Raw genomic sequence first — 22,925 nt, forward strand, 5'->3', positions numbered from 1 at the left:
AGATCCATTTATGGTCTTAAGCAAGCATCTAGAAGTTGGAATCATCGATTCAATCATGTTATAAAGGAAAATGGTTTCACTCGAAGTGTTGAGGAACCATGTTTATACATGAAATTTAGTGGGAGTAATGTTGTGTTCCTAATCTTGTATGTCGATGACATACTACTCATTGGAAATGATATTCCGATGTTGTCTTCTGTTAAGAAGTGGTTAGGTAACCATTTCCAAATGAAGGATTTAGGAGAAGCACAACGCATAGTAGCTATCCGGATCTATAGAGATAGATCCAAAAGGATATTGGCACTAAGTCAAGAGTCTTATGTTGATAAGATTCTTCGACGGTTCATCATGGACAAATCCAAAAGGGGTTTGGTACCTATAGTAACCGGGACGATATTGAGTAAGACTCAATCTCCCTCCGAACCCCATGATGTTGAACGCATGAAGGTGATCCCTTACGCTTCCGCTGTCGGATCAATCATGTACGCCATGATATGCACACGTCCTGATGTCTCGTATGCTTTGAGTATGACGAGTAGATATCAAGGAAACCCAGGTGAGAGTCACTGGATTGCCGTCAAGAACATCCTTAAGTACTTAAGAATAACTAAGGACTTTATCCTAGTGTTTGGAGGAGACACTGAGCTGTGTGTTAATGGATACACGGACTCAAGTTTTCAAACAGATAGAGATGACATGAAATCACAAGCTGATTTTGTTTTCATGCTCAATGGTGGTGCCGTTAGCTGGAGAAGCTTCAAGGAAGTCAGAATCAAGGATTCTACAACGGAGGTGAGTACATTGCAAAGCATCGGAAGCTCGCCAAGGAAGTTGTGTGGATCAGGCAATTCACGGAAGGTCTAAGAGTAGTACCTACCGCCAATGATCCCATCACTCTCTATTGTGATAATAGTGGGACAATCTTCCAAGCTAAGGAGCCAAAGTCTAGTAATAGATCTAGACATGTACTTAGAAAATATCATGTAATAAGAGATTTCATTGAGAGAAAGGAAATTGCGATTTGTAAGGTTGGGACGGATGACAACATAGCCGATCCGCTCACCAAGCCTTTATCGTAAGCTAAGCATGATGGACATGTTGCGTCCATGGGACTTAAACGTGTACCAAGTTTTTGTTAGATTTTGAAATGAAATAAAAGTGTTGTTTTTGTTCATGTTCACAATCACAATCACATTTGTCTTTTATCTTTAATTTATACATTGTTACATCCAAACGGGTTGTAGTGACAATTGAACCCCGTTAAAGTGAACACGGATTAACATAGTATTTGCCCATAGTCACTTGTATGAGGCGACGTCTCGAAGTGACTAGAGTGTGATGCGATTGATGGCAAGTTCAAGTGCCATAGAGTTATGTGAGATGACTAGTCGATCACATAGGCAGACTGTTGGGAACATTTTGTCGGGCCTAATGACCGCTTATAGAGTTCTGGCAAATTTATATAGCCTGGTCGTGGCGAGAGCTAGAGCTACTATAGTATTCAAATGAGTCGATTCTTTTGACTAAAGACTATTCGCCTAAGATGGCACAGTTTCAGATTAACTTTGATTTGTGTTACTACGACCTTCGTAAATGGGGTCAAATGGGCATATTTTGGGTTATGATGGCTGTGGCTAGTTGAAGGGAATGAGTGCGATAGGAATTGTCCACCCATAGTCAGGGTTATAACAATATCTCAGGGCCACTCAAGGAGTAATGAACTGGAAATGCGTGGCCACGCTCGGAAGGTATCTATGATAGATAAATCCGGTCAATCAGTTATTCTCCATATCGAGGAAATCACTCTCGATATGATCACTTGCAAGTACGACCTGAAAGACACCTTGCATTGAGTGGGAGATAGTAATAGGACAAGAGAATTGGTGACGCACACTTGTCGAGGACAAGTGGGAGATTGTTGGAATATGTGTCCTCCGACAATAATGCGATCACGACTATTGATCATGATGATCACATGTTTAAGTCTCATTTTAAAGAATACAACTGGGAAGTAATTTTTACTGTCAACTGGTCAACATATATCGGTAATGATTGGCTGACTAGAGTTTGACATTACTGTCGTACGACGGTGGTGATCAGTTGATCCCCTAGGTCATACCTATAGGGCAACACTCTTAATTGATCATTTAATTAATCGTATAACGTTACGAGTTAATTAAATTACTTGAATACTTACCTGGGCGGGGTCAATGGGCGATCAGAAAAGCCCATGGCCTAGGAAGGTGGTCTTCATTGCACTTCTGAAGATGTGCCTCCCTAACATCTCCCCATTGTGAGAGAGTGTACGTCATAATTTCTTCTTTTAATTAAATTACTTGAAAATTGACGGACGATTTTGGAAGTAAAATTTACGTATCACATTGAAATTGATTAAAATGAGATACGGTCTGAGTAATCGAATTGTATCATTACTCAGATGAAATTATTGTTTAAGGAAACAATTGAATTCGAATGAATAATTATAAATACAAGTTGTTGTGATTTGTAAATTGGTAAAATATTTTGGTACAAGTAATTATTAATTACTAAGTCGATTTTTGGATATGACGTATTTTTATTAATACGTTGATTTTTAATATGTTAAAAATACATAACAAATTTATGTAACATATGACATGTGACATAAGACAAAATTGACAAAAATAATATGGATTCCATATTATAAGTGTACCGAAATTAAGAGGGAATTAGGCAAAATATTGTGTTGTTTAAATGAGTGGAAAACACAATCATTTGCATTATAGCCTAGCCATGCAACCCTAGTTTGCATTGTGAAGGCAAACAAGAGCATGCATTGGGTCTTTTTCTTCCCTCCTCTTCCCTCCTACCCGGTTTCACCAAAGAAAAGGCAAAGGGTTTTTGTCTTATTTTTGATATACACTACATGCATGAGTGTGTAAGATATTCATTCTAACTTATCAAAAATTAAGATTTTAGAAAGAGAAAAATACTTCCTCTCCTTTTCTCTCCCAACCGGTTTTTGGGAGGTTAAAAACCAAATTGTTTTGGGTCATTTTCTACAAGAATTAATATTATCTAGTACTCATAATATTAATTTTAATTAAGAGTAAGCTTTGGGTATAAATCCTTGGGAGAGATCCTACACTTGGGTCTTTGTTCATCCAAAAGGAAAGCTCAAGAACAAGAGAGAAAAGTGATCTCTCTTGTGCCCATTTGAACCGAAAATCCAATGTAAGAATGGATGTTTCTTCCTTATTTTGTTTACTTGTTTGCATGCATAAGATCATTAGTTAATTTTATGACAAATTAAATTATAACATATATGAATATGTAAGTATATAGATCTACTTTTCCTTCAAAGGATTCATCCAACTCGATGTTCTCCACCTCTAACACATGGGAAGGATCACTCACATACTTCCGTAACTGAGACACATGGAACACATTATGGACACGATCCAAAGCTGGTGGTAAAGCTAACCGGTAAGCAACCTCTCCCACACGATCTAAAATCTCATATGTTCCTATGAACTTCTGGCTTAGTTTCCCTTTCTTACCAAACCTCATAACCCCACGCATAGGAGAAACTTTCAGAAGAACCTTATCCCCAACCTGAAACTCTATGTCACGGCGATGTAAGTCAGCATAACTCTTTTGTCGATCCTGGGCCACTTTCATCTTTTGTCTAATCATCTTAACATGTTCTATCATCTCTTGTATCATCTGTGGTCCTAAAACCACTGCCTCTGCTCTATCATCCCAGCAAATTGGACTCCTACACCTCCTCCCATACAAAGCCTCAAACGGTGTCATCCCAATACTCGTATGGTAGCTGTTGTTGTAAGAAAACTCAATCAAATCCAACCTATCTTCCCAGCTACCACCAAACTCCATCACACAAGCTCTCAACATGTCCTCCAAGGTCTTGATAGTTCTTTCTGTCCGCCCATTTGTTGCAGGATGACAAGAAGTACTCATCTTTAAGGTAGTTCCCATCATCTCCTGCAACTCTTGCCAAAACCGAGAAATGAACCTCACATCCCGATCTGACACAATGTCCTTAGGGACTCCATGTAACCTCACCACATGTTTTCTGTACCCATTAGCCAGCTGAACCATACTCTATGTATCTTTCATAAGAATAAAGTGAGCTGACTTAGTCAAACGGTCAACTATCACCCAAATCATGTTGTTACCCTGCTGGCTCCTCGGTAAACCCACTATAAAGTCCATGGATATAGATTCCCATTTCCACCCAGGTACCTCAAGAGACTGTATCTTACCTTGTGGCCGTTGTTGCTCTCCCTTAACCCTCTGACATGTCAAATATCGAGCCACGAACTCAGTTGTTTCCTTTTTCATCCCAGGCCACCAGAAACTCTTCTTCAGATCTCAATACATCTTGTCACCACCTGGATGTACTGAATACGATATGCAATGAGCCTCTCTCATGATTATCTTTTTCAACTCCTCATCACTTAGAACACACCATCTCCCATCAAACCGAACACTCCCATCTATATGAATAGAGAACTGAGGCACTGTCCCCTTCACTACTCCAGCTCTCCACTCCTAAATCTTAGGATCAAGACCCTACTTCTGGCGAATATCATCATAAACGTCTGGCTCCACTATCAAGTCCCTTCTAGCATCCCCTTTTTCTATCACATGTATCCCCATCTTCCCCACCTAATCTCTCAGTCTCATCAAGGACATAGATGTGCATAGCGAATACACACTCTTCCTGCTCAACGCATCAGCCACAATGTTTGCTTTCCCTTCATGGTATATGATATCCATGTCATAGTCCCTTATCAGCTTCATCCACCTCCTCTGTCTCATGTTCAGCTTCTTTTGAGTAAAGATGTAATTGAGACTCTTGTGATCTGAAAACACCTTAAAGGTCGCCCCATTAAGATAGTGTCTCCAAATTTTGAGAGCAAACACAACTGCACCAAAATCTAGATCATGTGTTGGGTAGTTCTCCTCATAAGGTTTTAATTTCCTAGAAGAATAGGTAATAACTTTCCCATTCTGCATCAACACATATCCCAACCCATTCTTCGAAGCATATGTATACACCTCAAAGTTTTCACATCCTTCAGGTAAAGCTAAGACTTGAGTTGTGGTCAAACGCTCCTTTAATGTTTGGAACGCTGACTCACAACTTTCATCCCAACGAAACCTGTTCTCTTTCCTCATCAACGCTATCATAGGTCTAGCGATCTTTGAAAAGTCTTTTACGAACTGACGATAGTATCCTGCTAAACCCAAGAAACTCCTAACCGCTGCCACATTCTTCGGTGTTTCCCACTTGGACACTGCCTCTATCTTTGTTGGATCCACAGATATACCATCTTTAGAGATCACATGCCCCATAAAGGCAACTTCCTTGAACCAGAACTCACACTTAGATAACTTTGCATACAGCTGATTGTCACGCAAAGTTTGTAACACCAACCTCAAGTGCTCCTCATGCTCCTCCTCAGTCTTGGAATAGACTAAGATATCATTTATGAACACCACCACAAACTGATATAAAAACTGACTGAAGACCCGGTTCATCAAATTCTATAAACACTGCTAGTGCATTAGACAACCCAAACGGCATCACCATATACTCATAGTGTCCATACCTCGATGGAAAAGCTGTCTTTGGTACGTCCACATCCCGAATCCTCACCTGATGGTAACCTGATCTCAAATCAATCTTAGAGAAGACTCCTGCCCCACTCAACTGGTCAAACAGATCATCTATCCTTGGCAAAGGACACTTGTTCATCACTGTAACCCTGTTCAGCTTCCGGTAGTCGATGCACAACCTCAAGCTGCCATCTTTATTTTTCACAAACAGAACTAGTGCTCCTCACGGCGACACACTAGGTCTAATATTATATCCCTTACCTATGAAATCATCCAACTGCTTCTTCAGTTCTGCTAACTCTTTAAGTCCCATGTGGTACGGGGCCTTAGTAATTGGTCTCGTCCCTGGTTTCAGCTTCACACTGAAATCTATATCTCTCTTCGGTGGCAAACCTGGTATCTCCTCCGGAAATACGTCTGGAAACTCTCCCACTACTGGTATCTGATCAATTGTCGAATCCACCTTACTATGGTCTTTCACATGGTATAGAACCAAAGGACACCCCTTCCTCAGATAAGACTTCAATGTCACCGCTATGTAGATACCCAGTATCTGTTGAGTCTCCAACAAACACCCGATGATTATCGGACTACAATATTCTTAGGAATCGCAGTGTTTGATCGACAGTTTGTGTACAACCTTACGTCGGAAAACTTAAAACGATTTCGAAATTAAAACATTTCAAAAGTACATGGAGTGTTTAATGCATGATGACGGGGTCGCAATGACACTAACTAGAGTCAAAACCGACACCAGACCAAAAACTGACTCAAAATTCAAATCCCGACTCCAACAACGAGTCAAACCGAGTCAAACACAAAAAACAAACCATTCAAATGCTTCCATGTTAAGATTTCCCGGAATCATACATGGTCAAGTACAAATGAAGTTCTTCCAAATCCTAGGATAGAACAAATCATGACTTCCTCGTGTGGTAGTGACAAGACACCTCGAAGACGTGCGACATGGCTCGCGCCTCTTTAAGGAGCCCATGCGGCCACGTCGCTCAAAACTCACACAACCACCCATTTTCCTATAAATACCCCTCAAATGCCACCATTTAAGAGTTACGCGAGCGTCCGCCCCCTCTTTTCGCTCTTAAAATTCTAGACTCGACTTCTCAAGTCACAATCCGACACGTGTTTACGGCCTACCGATCGTAAACACAAGCCTTACACATTGTTTGGTACCGTCATCGTGCATTAAATCACTTGACCAACCATCTCGACCACTACACCATCACTAAATTTAACAAAACACTCTTTTACTTACTAAAACGGTTTTTAAACCGAGTTTTCCGGCCAAACAAGTTGATACACTTACGTCGGTTTCTCGCCACAAGCCTAGCATGTAAGTATGAGGATGTAAAAATCTTCTTTTATCATGTTTTCATATGTTTCATGACTATAACATGCTAAATCATGCATAACATGGTCCAAAACATGGGAAGAATGAGCCAAAACCGGATTTTTGGTTGAGGTAGAGGCTACTTACGTAGCACACAGGCTCGTGCCTAAAGCAGCTGCCCAACCTAAATCCAAACCGTGTTTGGTGTCTTCATGTCCTTCATTTTTATTTCATATTTGTAATCGGTTTTTACCATTTCAAGTATTTTCAAACCATTTTTCTTTATGACAAGTTTTTAACCATAAAGCATTTTTCACCCTTGGTTCCTAATACCATGACGGTTAAATCCGTGTTTCGGTGATAATATTTGGTTAATTACATTTTAAAAGGTATTTTAAAGCCTTTTATTTCCTTTCTTTACATTTTGAAGGGTATTTTAAAGCCTTTCATCATTTCTTTACATTTTCAAAGCAAATGTATTAGTCACCAACACAAAGTCATCCTTGGTTCTACATACCATGTCGGATTTCAACCCGAGTACGATGATGAATGTTAACTAATTATATACAAATGAACTTAAAACAATAGTTCAAAACATTTTCAAAACTAATCATGTCAAGTATGTAAAGTCGAACCCGACATCGAATATTGTCAAAATAATGATGATTATTCAAGTCTCGTTCTTCAAATCAACACAAAAGCGGCCTAAACAGTCTTTTCAAATCAAGACGGGTTTAAACACCCATATTTCAATACATTTTACAAACCTTTTTCAACGGTCAAAAGACATTTTCCATCGTCTGTTGACCCGCGCCTAAACAGGCCACTCATTTTTCTATTTTCAAACCAGAGGAGACCCCTTTGCATCGCCAATAGGCTCGCGCCTCTTATGGCTGCCTGATGCAGGGTCTGTTCCCCTTCCAGCATTTGTCTAGGACGATGCCGATTTCTGTTAACCCGAATACAGGACGGATCAGATGACAAATCTGCTCATTCAACATTATATTTGCAAAATGCCTTACTAAGAAAAATGGATCACGTTATGCACCATAAACCTAATTCGGTAAATGGATGTTTAATTTCCATCTTGCATGCAAATCAACGTTAAATCCAACTCGACATCTTATACTTGATACTTGGATTAAACAAACCGAAATAGAAAACTCACATGTTAGGTTCAAACTATTGGATGCGCATTTATGCATTTAAACCGTTTTATCAATTTTTGCATTTAACCAACCAAGCGGGATTGGGTGTCTGAATAAAGGGCTTCTCAATACGTACGTTCCCCTCTTACTCAGAAACTTTGGATAGTGGACGACCTTATCCAGGGCGTACGAGAGTCATTCTAGAGATAGGATGCTAAAGAGGGACGATTCCTTATCTTTAGTACCTATGTCAAACCCTGCTTTGTGCTTCGTTTGGCCGAGGTATAAAGTGGATTCGAACGGGTTCCAAGCATCCCACAAATGCTTGGTGGCGACTCCGAACATCTCTTGCATCATTTTGAGACCTTTACCGAGACGAAACCGACCGATCTAAAATGATCCGGTCAAAAGCATTCTTACGCCGCCGAGCGCGGCTTTCAAAAGACCGCTATACATCCAACAGATCGGCTTGGCGTGTAGGTTGGCCATGTCCACAGATTTGCGACTCCGCTGGGGAAAACTAGGACACTTGTGTCTTTGTGATCCCTAGATGGTGAGACTCGAACGAGGTCTTGGTTTAAATGCATTAATTGATATTATGGTCATAGTCGGGTTCCTTGTCCGAGCCCATAACCTAACCCTTCTCGACCAATTGGCTCGTCCCGTCGGTGTGAGTTTTCTCATCCCCGCATTTCGAATCCCGATTGGGTCAAGCATACCGTTGACATTACACATTTATGTTTTGTCAAAAAGCTTTCATCACCTTCGAGAACGAGGCTAGGGCACCCTCCTTACATATTTTGTTTGGATTGGTATCCCTATCAAAAATTGGGGTTTGATTGCTTGGTGTGTAACCCACCCTTTAAGCCAAAACCCGTGTCAGCATTATGCATAATATAATGAAACTGCGAGTGCTTATGTGTTATGTGATCATAAGTCCTTCCATGTCATTTTCAAACTTTCAAAAACACCATTTTGCGCCGTTATAATGGCCATTTCAAAACTCGGTCTTTCGCCGACCGTTGCATTTCAAAACGCCTCTCTAGGCCGTCGTAATGACGATTTTCAAACTCGGTTTTCTACAACCATTTCAAAACACCTTTTTACGCCGTTATAATCGCCGCGTTAAGACACGGATTTTAACCCGTCTCGCGCCGACAATGGCTCTTTCAAAACCCGAGAGAAGCACACATCCAATTCTCGAGACACTTTCAAGATCCCGAGGACCATACACCGTCCTCGAGACCTTTTCAAACATTTGAAACCTCGATTTTCAAAACATACAATTTTGAATTTCAAAAACCGTCTCTGGAAAGAGTACATTGTTATCCGACCCGACTCAAACTCAAACCGTCTTTTGAAAACAAACATAAGACGACCTTTCAACTGACTGACTTGCGGAGATCCCTATTCTTCGGAAGCCGTCCATAAAGCGACAAACGAACCTTTTTGAAATTCTCTATTTTCGAAAACTTTAGTCCCTCATTCCAATTCCGCCTCGTGTCTATCGAGTCAGAGCAAACGTACTTATGGGTCTTTACTTATGAGTCGTCTCACCACGAGACTCGTCCAATGGCGTCACGCCACTACGTTGGACGCAAGTCAAAGTCCGGTCAACACCGTCACGTCATAAATCGAGTTAGCACCGAGGTACCACACACGGTCATCCTCTTCTTGTTGAGTATGATCTTTGTTCCGTGTTTTGCGTTGTCTGCGTTCAGTCTTTGAACCATGTCGGATTGAGTTGTAATGTGAGTCGTTTTTCTGCCTCAGAACCATGGCCCCGTCTTCAACTTCATCCATCAACAACAATGACAACAGGGATGTCACAACTGCTCAGCTATCCAGCCTGCTCACTGCTCTCAAGGTCACCCTGGACCGTGCCGAGACCCCTATCAACTCCCTGGAGAACAAGGAAACTGGAGAACACAACACTCCACCTTTGACTGAAACTGAGAAAAGGCTCAAACTCTTGGAAGAACAACTGCTAGCCCGGGGTAACAATATCCACCTTGAGAACAACCAAAGATTCGAACCCGTTGGGGATCAACTACCCGAATACTATACTTTGACTGATGTGCCCAAATTAAAGGGAGTGGAGGACCCACTCAACCACATCTGAGCTTTCAAATACTACATGGCCATAAAGGGGGTCAAACAGGAACTCTTCACCCGGATCTTTCCATCATCCCTGGAACCGATCCCTCGTCAATGGTACTACTCCCATGACCCGAAGAACCTCACTACCTGGGATGAGGTCAAAGTTGAATTTGCCAAGCAATATGCCGACAATGTCAAAATTCAAGCTAACACCCGTACTCTTGAGGTCCTCACTCAAAATGGTAAGGAGGGATTCACGGAATTCCTAACCCGTTGGAGGAGAGTAAGCACTCAATTGGTCAGCAACCCAAGCGAGTCAACTTTGGTGGAGAAATTTGTAAACAATCCTCGCCCGGTATATGCCAACTTACTGAGATACCAAAACATCAAGACATTCCAGGACCTACAAATCCTTGGGACCTGCATCGAAGACGACCTCCGAAAGGGTGTCCTAGCCAAAACCACCGGTAGAGGCTACCAGGGATCCACATAAACCGGATCTCGCCCCTATGGTCAAACAAACAAAATTAACGAGGTCAACCTCCTTGAGCCAACCACGAAAAGAGCTGAGCGCCCCAAAGCGTGTTCACCAACCTAGGGTCAACCTATGCAAGCGCCCTAAAAAGGCTTATGGACCAAGAGAAATTACAATCGATCGGACCCACTCCGGATCTGTCTGATGCTAAGAAATCCCGTTTCTGGAACCCTAATGCCTACTGCCAGTACCACCAAGGGAAAGGTCATGACACGAAAACCTGTTTCAAGCTGAAACACGTCATTCAGGACATGATCGAGAAAGGGGAATTGCCTTTGCCTCCACCAACAAAACCGAACAACAAGACAAACCATTTGGGAATCCATGGTATCTTCGATGATGAGCCAACCTTAGACTCCTCACACCTCATCTTGCCAATTGATGACGAGGTGAATGCCTTGGAGAAGGATGCCTCGGACGGGGTATTCGTGTTCAGCGTCGCAACCATGCTTGCCATGTTCCAACAAGTGGAGGAGGCTATAGCCAGTCTCTCCGAAACGATTACTCGGCTTGACGATTCTTACCACCGATTGATTTTGAATCCTCCATCACCATGCCCGAGGGAGGGTCCCCCCAAACACCCAAAACTACTCTCACCAGGAAGGACTGCTTCCGTGACCATTCTGGCATGCACCCCATAATAATCACTCCCACAATAATCACCCCCACAATAATCAACCTCACAATAATCACCCCCACAATAATCAACCTCATAATAATCATTCCCACAATGATCAACCTCTCAAAAATTTCCCTCACAAAAATTGCCCACCGAGGAATACGCCTCCGAGGTACCCTCGAGATCCCGAAGTCAATGGTATCTGGAGAGACGATGCTGAGGATGTCAATGTGGTCCCGGGAAAAGAGAAACAGGCAAAAGAGATCGGTCATCTTACCCGGTCCGGACGCCCCTATCAAAACCCGAACAATTCAACAGTCGCTCCAACGACTAATGACCAGACTATCCAAGACGTGGACACTCAACCAAAGGCTCCCGAGAATTCGATCCTCAAACAACTGCAAAAAGAAAAACAGAAATTTCAATTTGGCAACTGATCGCTACATCCTTTGAGCATCGGCAAGCTCTACTGCAAGCCTTGGGAAAATTGACCGTTCCCTCTACCTCATCCCCGGAAGAAGTAGTAGCACACATGACAAGGGATGTCCCTGACCTGAATAACCCGGTCATCTTCTCTGATGAAGATATCCCTCCCTTCGGAGCCAACCATAACCTGGCCCTATAAATCACCGTACAGTACCTCAAAAAGAATGTGCCTATGGTTCTTGTGGATGACGGATCTGCGGTTAATGTCATTCCCCTCAAAACGGCTCATAAACTGGGTATCAAAGAAGCAAATTTGGTCCCAACCAATCAAGGGGTACGCGCCTATGAAGGCACTCGTCGTAAGGTTACGGGGCTTGTCACCCTAACCGTTACAACCGGACCTTTGGAAAGGCAGACCAGTTTTCAAGTAGTCGATATCGACGCCTCCTTCAACATGCTTCTGGAACACCCCTTGATTCACTTCGTCAAGGCAGTTACCTCAACCCTTTATCAGAAAATCAAGGTCCCCTTCAACTGGAAGACGATCACAATTCCCGCTTCCCCGATCAAAGCCGTCATGAAAAAGGGAATAGCCTCCCAAGCCATTGAGGAGGACGACAGTGAGATGTGGGGATTCCAAGCTGTGAATGCCCTAACCGATGAATCAACACCCTTTGATTGTGACCCATTTGCCAACCTCACAGTCAACCGCATTCTGATGCGCCAGGGTTATTTCCCGGGTTTACCCCTCAATCCGCTAAAGAGCACCTTACCTCCCTTGAAACAGGCTAAGGTCCCCAACATCCCCTTCGGGCAAGGCTATGAACCAACCGATGAAGACATCCAGGATATGAGCCTCCTGATTCGGAAGCGCAAGAAGCACAGAGTTATTCTCTGTCCCTACCATCTGACCCTCAATGGATACTTTGTCCCCGAGGGAGTGTCCGAGCTCTACCAAGGCTTTCTAGAGCCGAAGTATGACTCTGTGGGCAAGGTCAGATACCCGGGTGTAGAAGTCTTACAAGACTGCTACTTCATCCCCTACAACACCGAAGGTGCATCAACTAAGTCTAAGTTGTCCCCATGCCTCGACGGACAAGCTGTCACTCTACTCTTCGGAGAAGACAACATTAAGCACCTCGACTATGAGGACATCATCAACATTGCTCTAAAGGATAACCAGTTAAACCCCACCGCCTTAATCTCTGATACTGACCCAGAGAAAACTACCCAAGGCTGAAGGAAAACTGTCAAGTGGACTTATCGTCAAGGCCGCATTCTCAAGATTACAACTGGATAAGGCCCTATGTTCAAAGAGTGAAGTGAAGAAGAATCTGAGTCTGAGTCAGAGTCAGAGTTAGAGTCTGTCTTAGTTCCTAGCCCTTCTGATGCCCCAGTCAAGGTCCCCTTCCCACTCTTTTATCACAAACTTGTGGCTGCTTCAGAGGCCGGGTCATCTAGGGTAATCCCCACTCCCATGGAAGGTGATAACCTAGAGCTTGTTCCAAGGGCTACCTCCACTGCTGTGTCGCCTCTGACTGCCCATGAGATGTCTGTCCTATCCGAGCTTTTCGCTCGAGTCGACTTAATGAACGCTAAGTTTGCTTATGACTCGTTCAATTTAACTGCAATGCAATTCTGAATGACTTTGAGGAATTTGACTTGAGTGACTACCCACCTCACCTAGCCAAAGAACTTGACAAACGAGAAACTAGGACCCCCATTATTGAGGAGACCGAACCTATTAACGTAGGGACCGAAAACAAACCTCAAGAACTTAGGATATGGACAACCCTTGACCCCTCTAAAAGACAACAGTTTATTGACCTCCTACACGAATACACGGACGTATTCGCCTGGTCTTACAGAGACATGCCTGGGATTTACAGGGAAATTGCAGAGCATCGGATACCCATTAAACCCGGAGCTAAACCCGTGAAGCAAAAGTTGCGCTGGATGCGCCCTGAATGGGCCTTGAAAATTAAGGAAGAAGTGGATAAACAATTCAAGGCTGGGTTCATCAAAGTGTCTGAATACTCTAATTGGGTGGCCAACATCGTGTCTGTACCAAAGAAAGACGGAAGAATTTGGGTTTGCGTCGAATTCAAGGATCTGAACAAAGCAAGTCCAAAGGACGACTTCCCATTGCCACATGTTGACATCCTGGTGGACAATACCGCCGAGCATGCTCTCCTATCATTCATGGACGGGTATGTTGGGTACAACCAGATCAAAATGGCTGAGGAAGACATGCACAAGATTGCATTCACTACACAGTGGGGTACATATTGCTACACGGTCATGCCCTTCGGTCTCATCAACACCGGGGCAACCTATCAAAGAACCGCTACCACTCTCCTACATGATATGATGCACAAGGAGGTAGAGGTTTATGTCGACGACATGATCGTCAAATCAAAAGAACGGGACGGCCACATCAGTGCCCTTCGGAAATTCTTCGCTCTTCTGCGGAAATATAACATGAGACTAAATCCTCAGAAATGTGCATTTGGGGTCACCTTTGGAAAACTCTTGGGACATGTCGTCATCAAAAGAGGCATTGAGATTGATCCAACCAAAATCAAAGCCCTTCAACAAATGCCTCGGCCTAAGAACGAGAAGGAGATTCGGGGATTTCTCGGTCAAGTTCAATACATCAGCAGCTTCATAGCCAAGCTCACCATGATTTGTGAACCAATCTTCAAGAAGCTTCGCTCCTCCGATCACACTGATTAGGAAGACGACTGTCAAAAGGCCTTCGACAAGATAAAGGAAATCATATCCAAACCTCCTGTCCTCATGCCACCTAAACAAGGGATTCCCTTATCCCTTTACCTGACTGTCACCGACACAGCCATGGGAGCAATGCTAGCACTAACAGTCGACGGCGAAGAACGAGCCATCTACTACATCAGCAAAACGTTCATTGAGTATGAGACAAGGTACACCCAACTAGAAAAGAGATGCCTTGCCCTAGTATGGTCAACAAAGAAGCCGCGACACTACATGCTCAGCTACACGGTTCACATCTACTCCAAGATGGACCCGGTCAAATATATTTTCGAAAAAACCCGTACTAAATGGAAGGCTATCTAGATGGACAGGGAAGGGCAATCGTCGATTTCCTAGTAGAAAATCCCGTCAACGAGGATCCAACGACCGATACATGGTCACTTTCTAACGAAGACATCCTTTAGGCCGACTCCAACGCCTGGGACCTATACTTCGATGGTGCATCTAATCTGAGAGGTATCAGGTAGGAATCCTTCTAATATCACCAGAGGGAGAACACGTCCCGATCTCGGTCAAACTAGACTTCGCCGTCACCAACAATGCCGCCGAATATGAAGTATGCCTCATCGGCCTAAAAGCAGCCATAACACTTGGCATCAAGAGACTGAGGGTCCACGATGATTCCTCACTCATCATCAATCAGGTGTCCGGATCATGGAAAATCTGAAGTGACAGCTTAGCTCCCTACCGAGCAAAAATCAATCAAGAAGTCGAGTTCTTCGACCAAGTCGACTACTTCCACTTACCACGAGAGGAAAATCAATTTGATGATGCCCTGGCAAAACTTGCCACGCTCGTCAATATACTTGACGACATGACATCAATGCCCCTATGTGTCGAGAGAAGGAGCGAGCCAGCTCACATTTGTGCCATCAACAACGACGAGGAAAGCCATGATGAACCTTGGTACCAAGCCATCCTCAACTACAAAAACAAAAACGAATTCCCTCCCAACTCTGATACAAGAGGACAAAGAGCCATCCGTTTACATACATCACAATTCGTGATAAATCAAGAACAATTATACAAAAGAACACCCCAAGGGATTCTCCTCCTTTCCATTGACCATCACAAAGCCAAAAGAGTCATGGAAGAGGTCCACGACGGAGAATGTGGCCCTCACATGAGCGCAATGATGCTGACCCAAAAAATCATGCGGTTAGGCTACTATTGGACCACGATGGAAGCCGATTGCCGTAACTACGTCAAACATTTCCAAAATTGTCAAATCTTCGCCAACATACAACACATACCACCATCCCTTTTATACACCATAACATCACCCTGGCCTTTCTAGACCTGGGGCATCAACATCATCGGGAAATTCAACCCGATAGGCACCAAAGCGCATTGCTTCATCCTCGTCGCCATCGACTACTTCACCAAATGGGTGGAAGCACAATCCTATGTAGTCTTGACCGCCAAACAAGTGGCTAAGTTCATCCAGGACAACATCATCTGCAAATATGGGGTACCCCATGGGATCATCAGCGATCAAGGCGCTCACTTCCGGGCAGAAACACAAGCCTTGCTGGACAAATACAAGATCAATCAACATCCATCATCCCCCTACCGTCCCCAAACCAACAGAGCGGTGGAGGCATGTGGATGTGGGCCCACGAGGTCGCTTGGGAAAGAATAAGCGTTTGCATTTGTGGAGTCGCCACCAATTTATTGTGGAAAATTGGAAACCGTTCGAATACTTCGCGTCATGTCAAGACACAAAGTAATGACATGAACACCAAGAACTCGTTACCCTTATCATTCTATGTCTAGAATGACTCTCGTGGATGCCAATGAACACGGATGTTCACAGAGATCTGGAGTAAGGGGGTGAGGGTACGTATTAGGAAGCTCTTTTGATCAAACACCTAATCCCGCCCGCCTCGATAGCGGCCTCTACTAATGATTAGGGAAAATCATCTATACTTGATATGTTGTAGATTATATGCATGCAATGCAACAAACAACGTTTTAATCCTAGCATGTGAGAATTAACTAAGTCTATGATTATGTAATTTAGCATTCATTAAGTCGAAGTAGGGATTTAAGATTGATTACAGGTGAGAACAAGCAAACAATAATAAAGATATAATAAATGAAATAAAATTACAATAATTACAATGGTTCAATGATTTACGTCGAAAATACGTTTAAAATGGATAATTTTACAAAAAGAAGAAAAATAACGAGTTAGAAAACGGACAGATTAAGAGTGATAATACGAATATTAGTCGATTAATACGTAAACTAATGAATTATGTCAAAGCAAGAAACGGAAGTTCAGAGATAGAACTCAACCCGGAACAGGCGCAGCAAAGCTGCATCCCTTGGAAGAGGCGCAGCGGTCACTGCGTCTGTTCCTGAGGTGAGTTATGGCTGTGAAGCCGGAACTGCATATCGTTAATGTTCGTTGGTAAATTAATGATCAATTATTGACATTCGACTCAAGTAAAAGTTATTTAACAGATTATTTACATATGAAAGGGTCCTAAAAGCAATAAAGGACGGATTCAAATTAGAATGAACAAATTAAAGCTAATTACAAGATTAATTAATTAGGTTTGCTAACACAATTTAATTGGCTTTATTTACACAAACTAAATTAAATTAAGTAATAATAAACAGACGAAGATATACAAAAGTGAATTCCAGAGACTTGATATGGATGAATCGAATCTCTAGAACCCGGATTTGATTTTAGTGACGAAAACCCGCAAATATTGATTACAAGGGGTTTAAGTCAGAAATTAAAAGGGATGGATTATTAATGAACTATGTACTAAAATTATCATACGAACGAAATATGAAATAAACAAGAAAAAGATGAAATAAAGTAAGAGACGAATTGACAGAGGACAAAGGAAGAAAAAGGAGAGTAGGAACTGCAGCAGCCTCAGGAAGAGGCACAACAGATGTTGCGGCCCTTCGAAGAGGCGCAACAGTTGTTGCGTTCCTTCTCGACATCTGTCTCCCGTTAATCCGTAAAAAGGTTTGAATAAAAGGTTTTATAAATCGATTTTAAACATGCTTTCGACGTAAATCTTACAATGAGTGATACAAAAATAAATTACAATAAAAAAGATGGGATTTACACCCTCAGACTTACATGTTTGACGAAACGAGATTGACTATGTTAACGATTAGTGATTGCTCGACTCGAATGTACGACGAAAGTGCCCTCGTAAGAGGAATTAAATTAAATTGATTAAGTTAATTGAGTGGAGTTGGTCAAATTGGTCGGTCATGCAAAACGAGGCTGGTACTAGGAAGGATCCGAGCTTACGTGGTCGGAAGTTCAAGCACGTAGGCGCCAATAAGAAAGAGCGTTGTCTTAGAATGCAAAGGGAGAAGAGAAGGGCGGACACTCGCGTGAGAAATATGAGGAACGAAGGCTCCTATTTATACTAATCACACGGAAGAATTAGGGTTTCAGTAAAACTTTGGAAATAAATCTCGAAAAGATCTCAAAATACGCAGAAAGGAGCTGGGGAAGAGGCGCAGCAACCACTCCGGCTCTTGGAAGAGGCGCAACAGGTGTTGCGTCCTTTTCCCAGAGGTTTCCTCCTGCGGAAGAAAGATTTTCCGCGTTTCTATTATGGTATTGCGGTTGATCTCAATTTCCTTATTATTTGAAGATATAATTTCAGGAAATACTTCGCCAAAAGATTAAAAGATTGAAATATGGAATAGAAATATCCGGAACATTCCAGAATATTCTGACTCGGCATTTTAAATGGTTATTAGAAAATGAAAACAGTTTTTGACCCGGACTCCAAATGAACTCTAATCACTGCCAAAACGACCATAACGGCGCGTAGATAACAACCAAGGGGTATATACAAGTCTTTGAGCTATCACTTGACGATAAACTTACGAATTGTCATAAATCATTCCGTGTACGAAACATACGGCCCAATCATCACCAGGTGGCTTGCGGGAGGTGCAGAAATGAGGTATCTACAGAGCCCCCACTTTAACTGAGGCTTGGACAAGGCGAAAGTCAAAGTATAGCCATCAGGTCAATCGAAGATTACAACCTGACGACTATGGCGACGCGAGGCGGCTTAAGGGGTCTGAGCCAAGGACCTGTCGTCGGGAACATTTTAGAGTCTGTCAACTATCGGGGAGGGTCGTTTAAAGTCCATTAGATTACGTAAGGAAGCTCGCCGGCCATAAGAAGAGACCATACCTGAGACTTCTTTTTCGAACTCCGAGAGGAAATAAAACGTAGTATTGAGGGGCAGCAGGACGTCGGTAGAAACTGCTGGGTGGAATCTGCTCGCGTCGGTCTCAAGCGAACTCCGGCAAAAATCTTGAACTCCATGTCTCGAGAAGTGCAATCGGCTGTCATCTACTCTCGCTGGGGGAACAATTGAGGCGTGTCGAAACACCGTCGAATAAAACCTGCTCGTTGTTTCAAGCAAAGTCTTGAGGTTGAGGTTAAACTCCATGTCTCGAGAGGAACAATCGGCTGTCATGAACTCTCGCTGGGGGAACATAATTGAGGTGTGTCAAAACACCTGTCAGAGAATATCCGCTCGTTGTGGCAAGCGAATTCTTGATAAAGTACTGTGACAATTCATAGTCTACTCGAAAATACGGGTCCGGGTGAAGAACAAACGTCAAATGGACCAAATATACGATATATAGTGTTGAGGAAGAGGCGCATCAAAGATGGGCCCACAAATAACGAACTTGTAACCAATTTTTGAAAATCAAATTGGAGGGAAGCTGAGGAAGAGGCGCAACACCTTCTGCGTCCTTTCCTGGGTTCGTCTATGTCCGAGTAAAAACTCAACAGAACCCGTGTATTGTTTCATAATAACAAAACACAAATTCTCAAAACTCTCTCAAATTCCAACCATTTTCCGTCAAAATTTGATTAAAATATTGCATTAATCATGACTAACCGAGGTATGTGTCTTATTTTTGCATTAAACTTCCGTATTTGCCTCAATTTGAGCTGACAAATTTAGGGTTTTTGACCCTAAATGTCGAAAATTTTGGGCTTTTCCCCCAAATGATCTTGCCTTGTGAAATTGGTCTTAGAAATGGATAATTGGTAGTATAAGGAACATAACCATGTGTTTATTTCGAATTTTCATTGAGTATTGAGCATTTGAGTGAAATTGAGACGGTTTCACAGCTGAGTCGTAAATTGCTTCGAAAATAGCCTTGGGATTGCCGATTTGTGATGAAACTTGATATTTTGGATCCTCGTGTAATGGGTAAACTTCCTACCATCTACAATTTTTGATTCGTGACGGCTTTTTCAGGACACTTTTCTATGGCATAATCGCCGTTATAACGAAATGCTGCCGAAATTTCGACTTAAACCCATGACTAGGCTTGAACTTAGACTTTACTTTACCCATATTACCACATGAGTGGTAGGGTTTTGGGAGAAATGGCCAAAGCTGGCGAGAAAAGAGCGACTTTCGGAGCTTTGAAAGCTTGAAAATCCCATAACTAAGGCTCGCCGTCCCTTGACGCGGCCTAATTTACTTTAATTTTGCAGGTGATGAGGCTTCTACGTCTAGGAGAGCTATTATGGACGTGGATACTGGCTTCGACCCTTCTCTTACGTTCGAGGAGGCGTTAGAGGAGGCTTTTGCTGCGCTGGCGGCCGAGGAGGAGATCGTCGAGGAGGAGGCCCCGAGGCGAGCTAACGTCAGACGAGGTGGTCGTCAGCTGAGGGGAGCACCCGAGTGGGCTGAGAGATGGGATAGTCGATATCTCATTTGGGCAGCGGAGAGTCACATGTTCTATAGGACGGTGAAGAGCTTGGTAAAATGAATTCAGCATTCTCTCACTTACCTTCTTCTTTCATTCATTTATCATTTCTTTTCTCTTTCATTTGAGCTAAAGATAGCTTTGCCTTGATTCAAAATAGGAGGCCGGGAACATGAGGTCTTTTTCCGGCTACACGCTGATGATGGAGGCTTATGGGACACTGTCGGCGGAGGAGCAGACCATCATCGAGCTGGGAGCTTTTGGGGCCTTGGTGCAAGCGTGGAGGGAGATCAAGGGGAGGAAAATTCGGGCTAACCTTTGCCTGATTCGAGCCTTTCTTGATCGGTTCTGGGACACGACCTCGACCTTTCACATGCCTTTTGGCGAGGTTGGGGTCACGTTGGAAGACTACGGAAAGATCTCTGGCTTGCCGTGTGGTACAGAGGCTGTGGTGTGGCCGTTGACGGCCATGAGGGTGGATTCGGCTGAGGCTAGGAGTCTGATCGGTTGGAACCTAGCGGCGAAAGCTGCTGCGGTTCCTGGATTAGTGTCGAGCTCCTACGTCAGGGATTACTTTGCTGGCCGGGTCCCGACGGTGGTGACGATTGATGGGAAGGAGGAGGCTCCACCTCCTTGCACTGCGGAGCAGAGAGCTCGCCTGTGGCTCTGGTGGTTCTTGTCTTCACTCTACCTTAGAGACAAGGGGGAGAGGCTGTCGACGAAGCTTCTTCCTTTTCTTTCTGACTTGAGCGACCTGGGTCGTTGGGACTGGGTCACTCCCGGCTTTGTGGTCCTCACTCGCTTTATGAGGGCCGTGGTTCGTCCTGAGCTGGTGGAGAAGCGGACTTCTCCTGCTACTGTTGGCCTGGACTGCTGTTATTGGAGGTATGAACCTTCATTTACGTATCATAAAAGATCATTTCTTCTTCTTTGTCGAATCGCGAAGGATCATTATCAGTTGTCTTCGTTTTGCAGGCGTGGGTGTACTCCTACTTTCCCGGCTTTGCGCCCAAGAGGACGGAGCCGGGGGCGAGAGCCTATCCTATTGTGAGGGATTGGGTGATGTGTCGTAGGAAGAGCCAGTGCTCTTCTTACGATGTCTGTCGACGGGGCGTGAACACTCTGCAGTTGAGAGACGTTAGTATTTCTTGATCACTATTCCTTTCATTTGTTTATTCATCACTCCTTTGAAGCGGTCATAGGAATGACCTCCTGTTTGCTTTGTCTGAGTGGGTGCCCATGCCTTGGGCGGACTACGCTGGCGCACCTTCTTTTGTGGCTGAGGTCCTTCGACCCAGGAGCTCGAGCCGGCTGTTGTTGATGACGTCGATGGGTCCAGTCTGGTACTTGGGCGAGCGTTTGACTCGTCAGTGCTCTCGTGATGCCTTCACGGTTCCCATCGATCCTCCTCGGACAATGTTTAGGGAGCCTTCCGATGCTGAGAGGGAGGCTGACCTGGCAGACGTCGGTGGCGACGCTCTTCTTCTTCCTGGTGAGGACTACTCTGCGTTCACTCACCGGAGGCTGGCGTACTGGCCGGTTGTGGTAAGTACTTTGTTTTTCCTCTTTTTTCTTGAATTGAATTTGACTTTGATAAAGTGATGAATGATCATTGAGTAAAGAATTCATTTGAATTTTGTAGGAGGTTGAGGCGGCTGGCGTCGAGCCCCCAGCGTACCCCGAGACCCTCGAGTACACTGACGTGGCGGTGACAGATGCTGGTCTGGACGAATGGCAACATATTATTCGGAGGGTAGGTTCCTCAACTCGGTTAGATTTTGTATAAGAATACGTTTGCCTATTTTGTCCATTTATTGAAAATTTTGGTTATTGAAATGCAGGTGGCGCCATCTCGGTTCGTGGCTTTGTGGAGGGTAGCCAACCGGCTACGGCCTACCGCCGTCGAGGCACTTGCTGGTGGTGGAGGACGACAGGTATGAACCTTTCGTTTACTTCATTTTTGAATTTTCTAAACTTCTTTGCATTTGAAATGATTGACATGAGCCATTTCTTTGTCATTTGCAGAGGGAGCGCGACCTGGAGCGTGAGCTAGCGCAGTCCCAGGAGGAGGCGGCTCGCCTGTTGAGGTAGTTGGAGGTCCACCAGTAGTAGTTGTTTTTTTTCTGTTGGCTGTACTGCATACATTTTGTACATTTTAGGACTTTATTTTGGACCTTTGGACCTTGTTTCGGGCAAGAGCCCCCAGTTTGATGTACATATGACCTTTTGATTGTATATACGACGGCCTGAGTGCCTTTGCTGCTGGGTTGTCTTGTTTGTACCTGTAGGTTAGCTTTGAACATGTTTGGTAGATGACGGTTTACGCCGTCATGCTACCGAAATTTACATAGAATTGCACATAAAACACATATTTGTACACATGGCCTAAATCAGCGCAAAATAAGGAAAGACTCGAAAATGCAAAAAAATTGCCGAAAATGACCGGACGGTAGGGAGGGCTACCCCCTAATAAAACTAAAAAGGAAACGTATAAGTTTGAAATGAAATATGAACGGGAGTGAAATGATTACCCCAAAAAGAAAAAATAAAAAGAAATGGGTAAGTGTGAAATAAAATATGAAATGGGTACAATGA

The 22,925-nt window shown here is 43.6% G+C and overlaps 1 pseudogene; it reads left to right on the forward strand.

Annotated features, from left to right (window-relative positions):
- The first annotated feature begins 2,189 nt into the window (after positions 1 to 2,189).
- LOC141654229 (U1 spliceosomal RNA) lies at positions 2,190 to 2,336 on the forward strand (annotated as a pseudogene).
- The last annotated feature ends 20,589 nt before the right edge of the window (positions 2,337 to 22,925 follow it).

Source organism: Silene latifolia, chromosome 4 (genome assembly GCF_048544455.1).
Source record: "Silene latifolia isolate original U9 population chromosome 4, ASM4854445v1, whole genome shotgun sequence".
NCBI lineage: Eukaryota > Viridiplantae > Streptophyta > Magnoliopsida > Caryophyllales > Caryophyllaceae > Silene > Silene latifolia.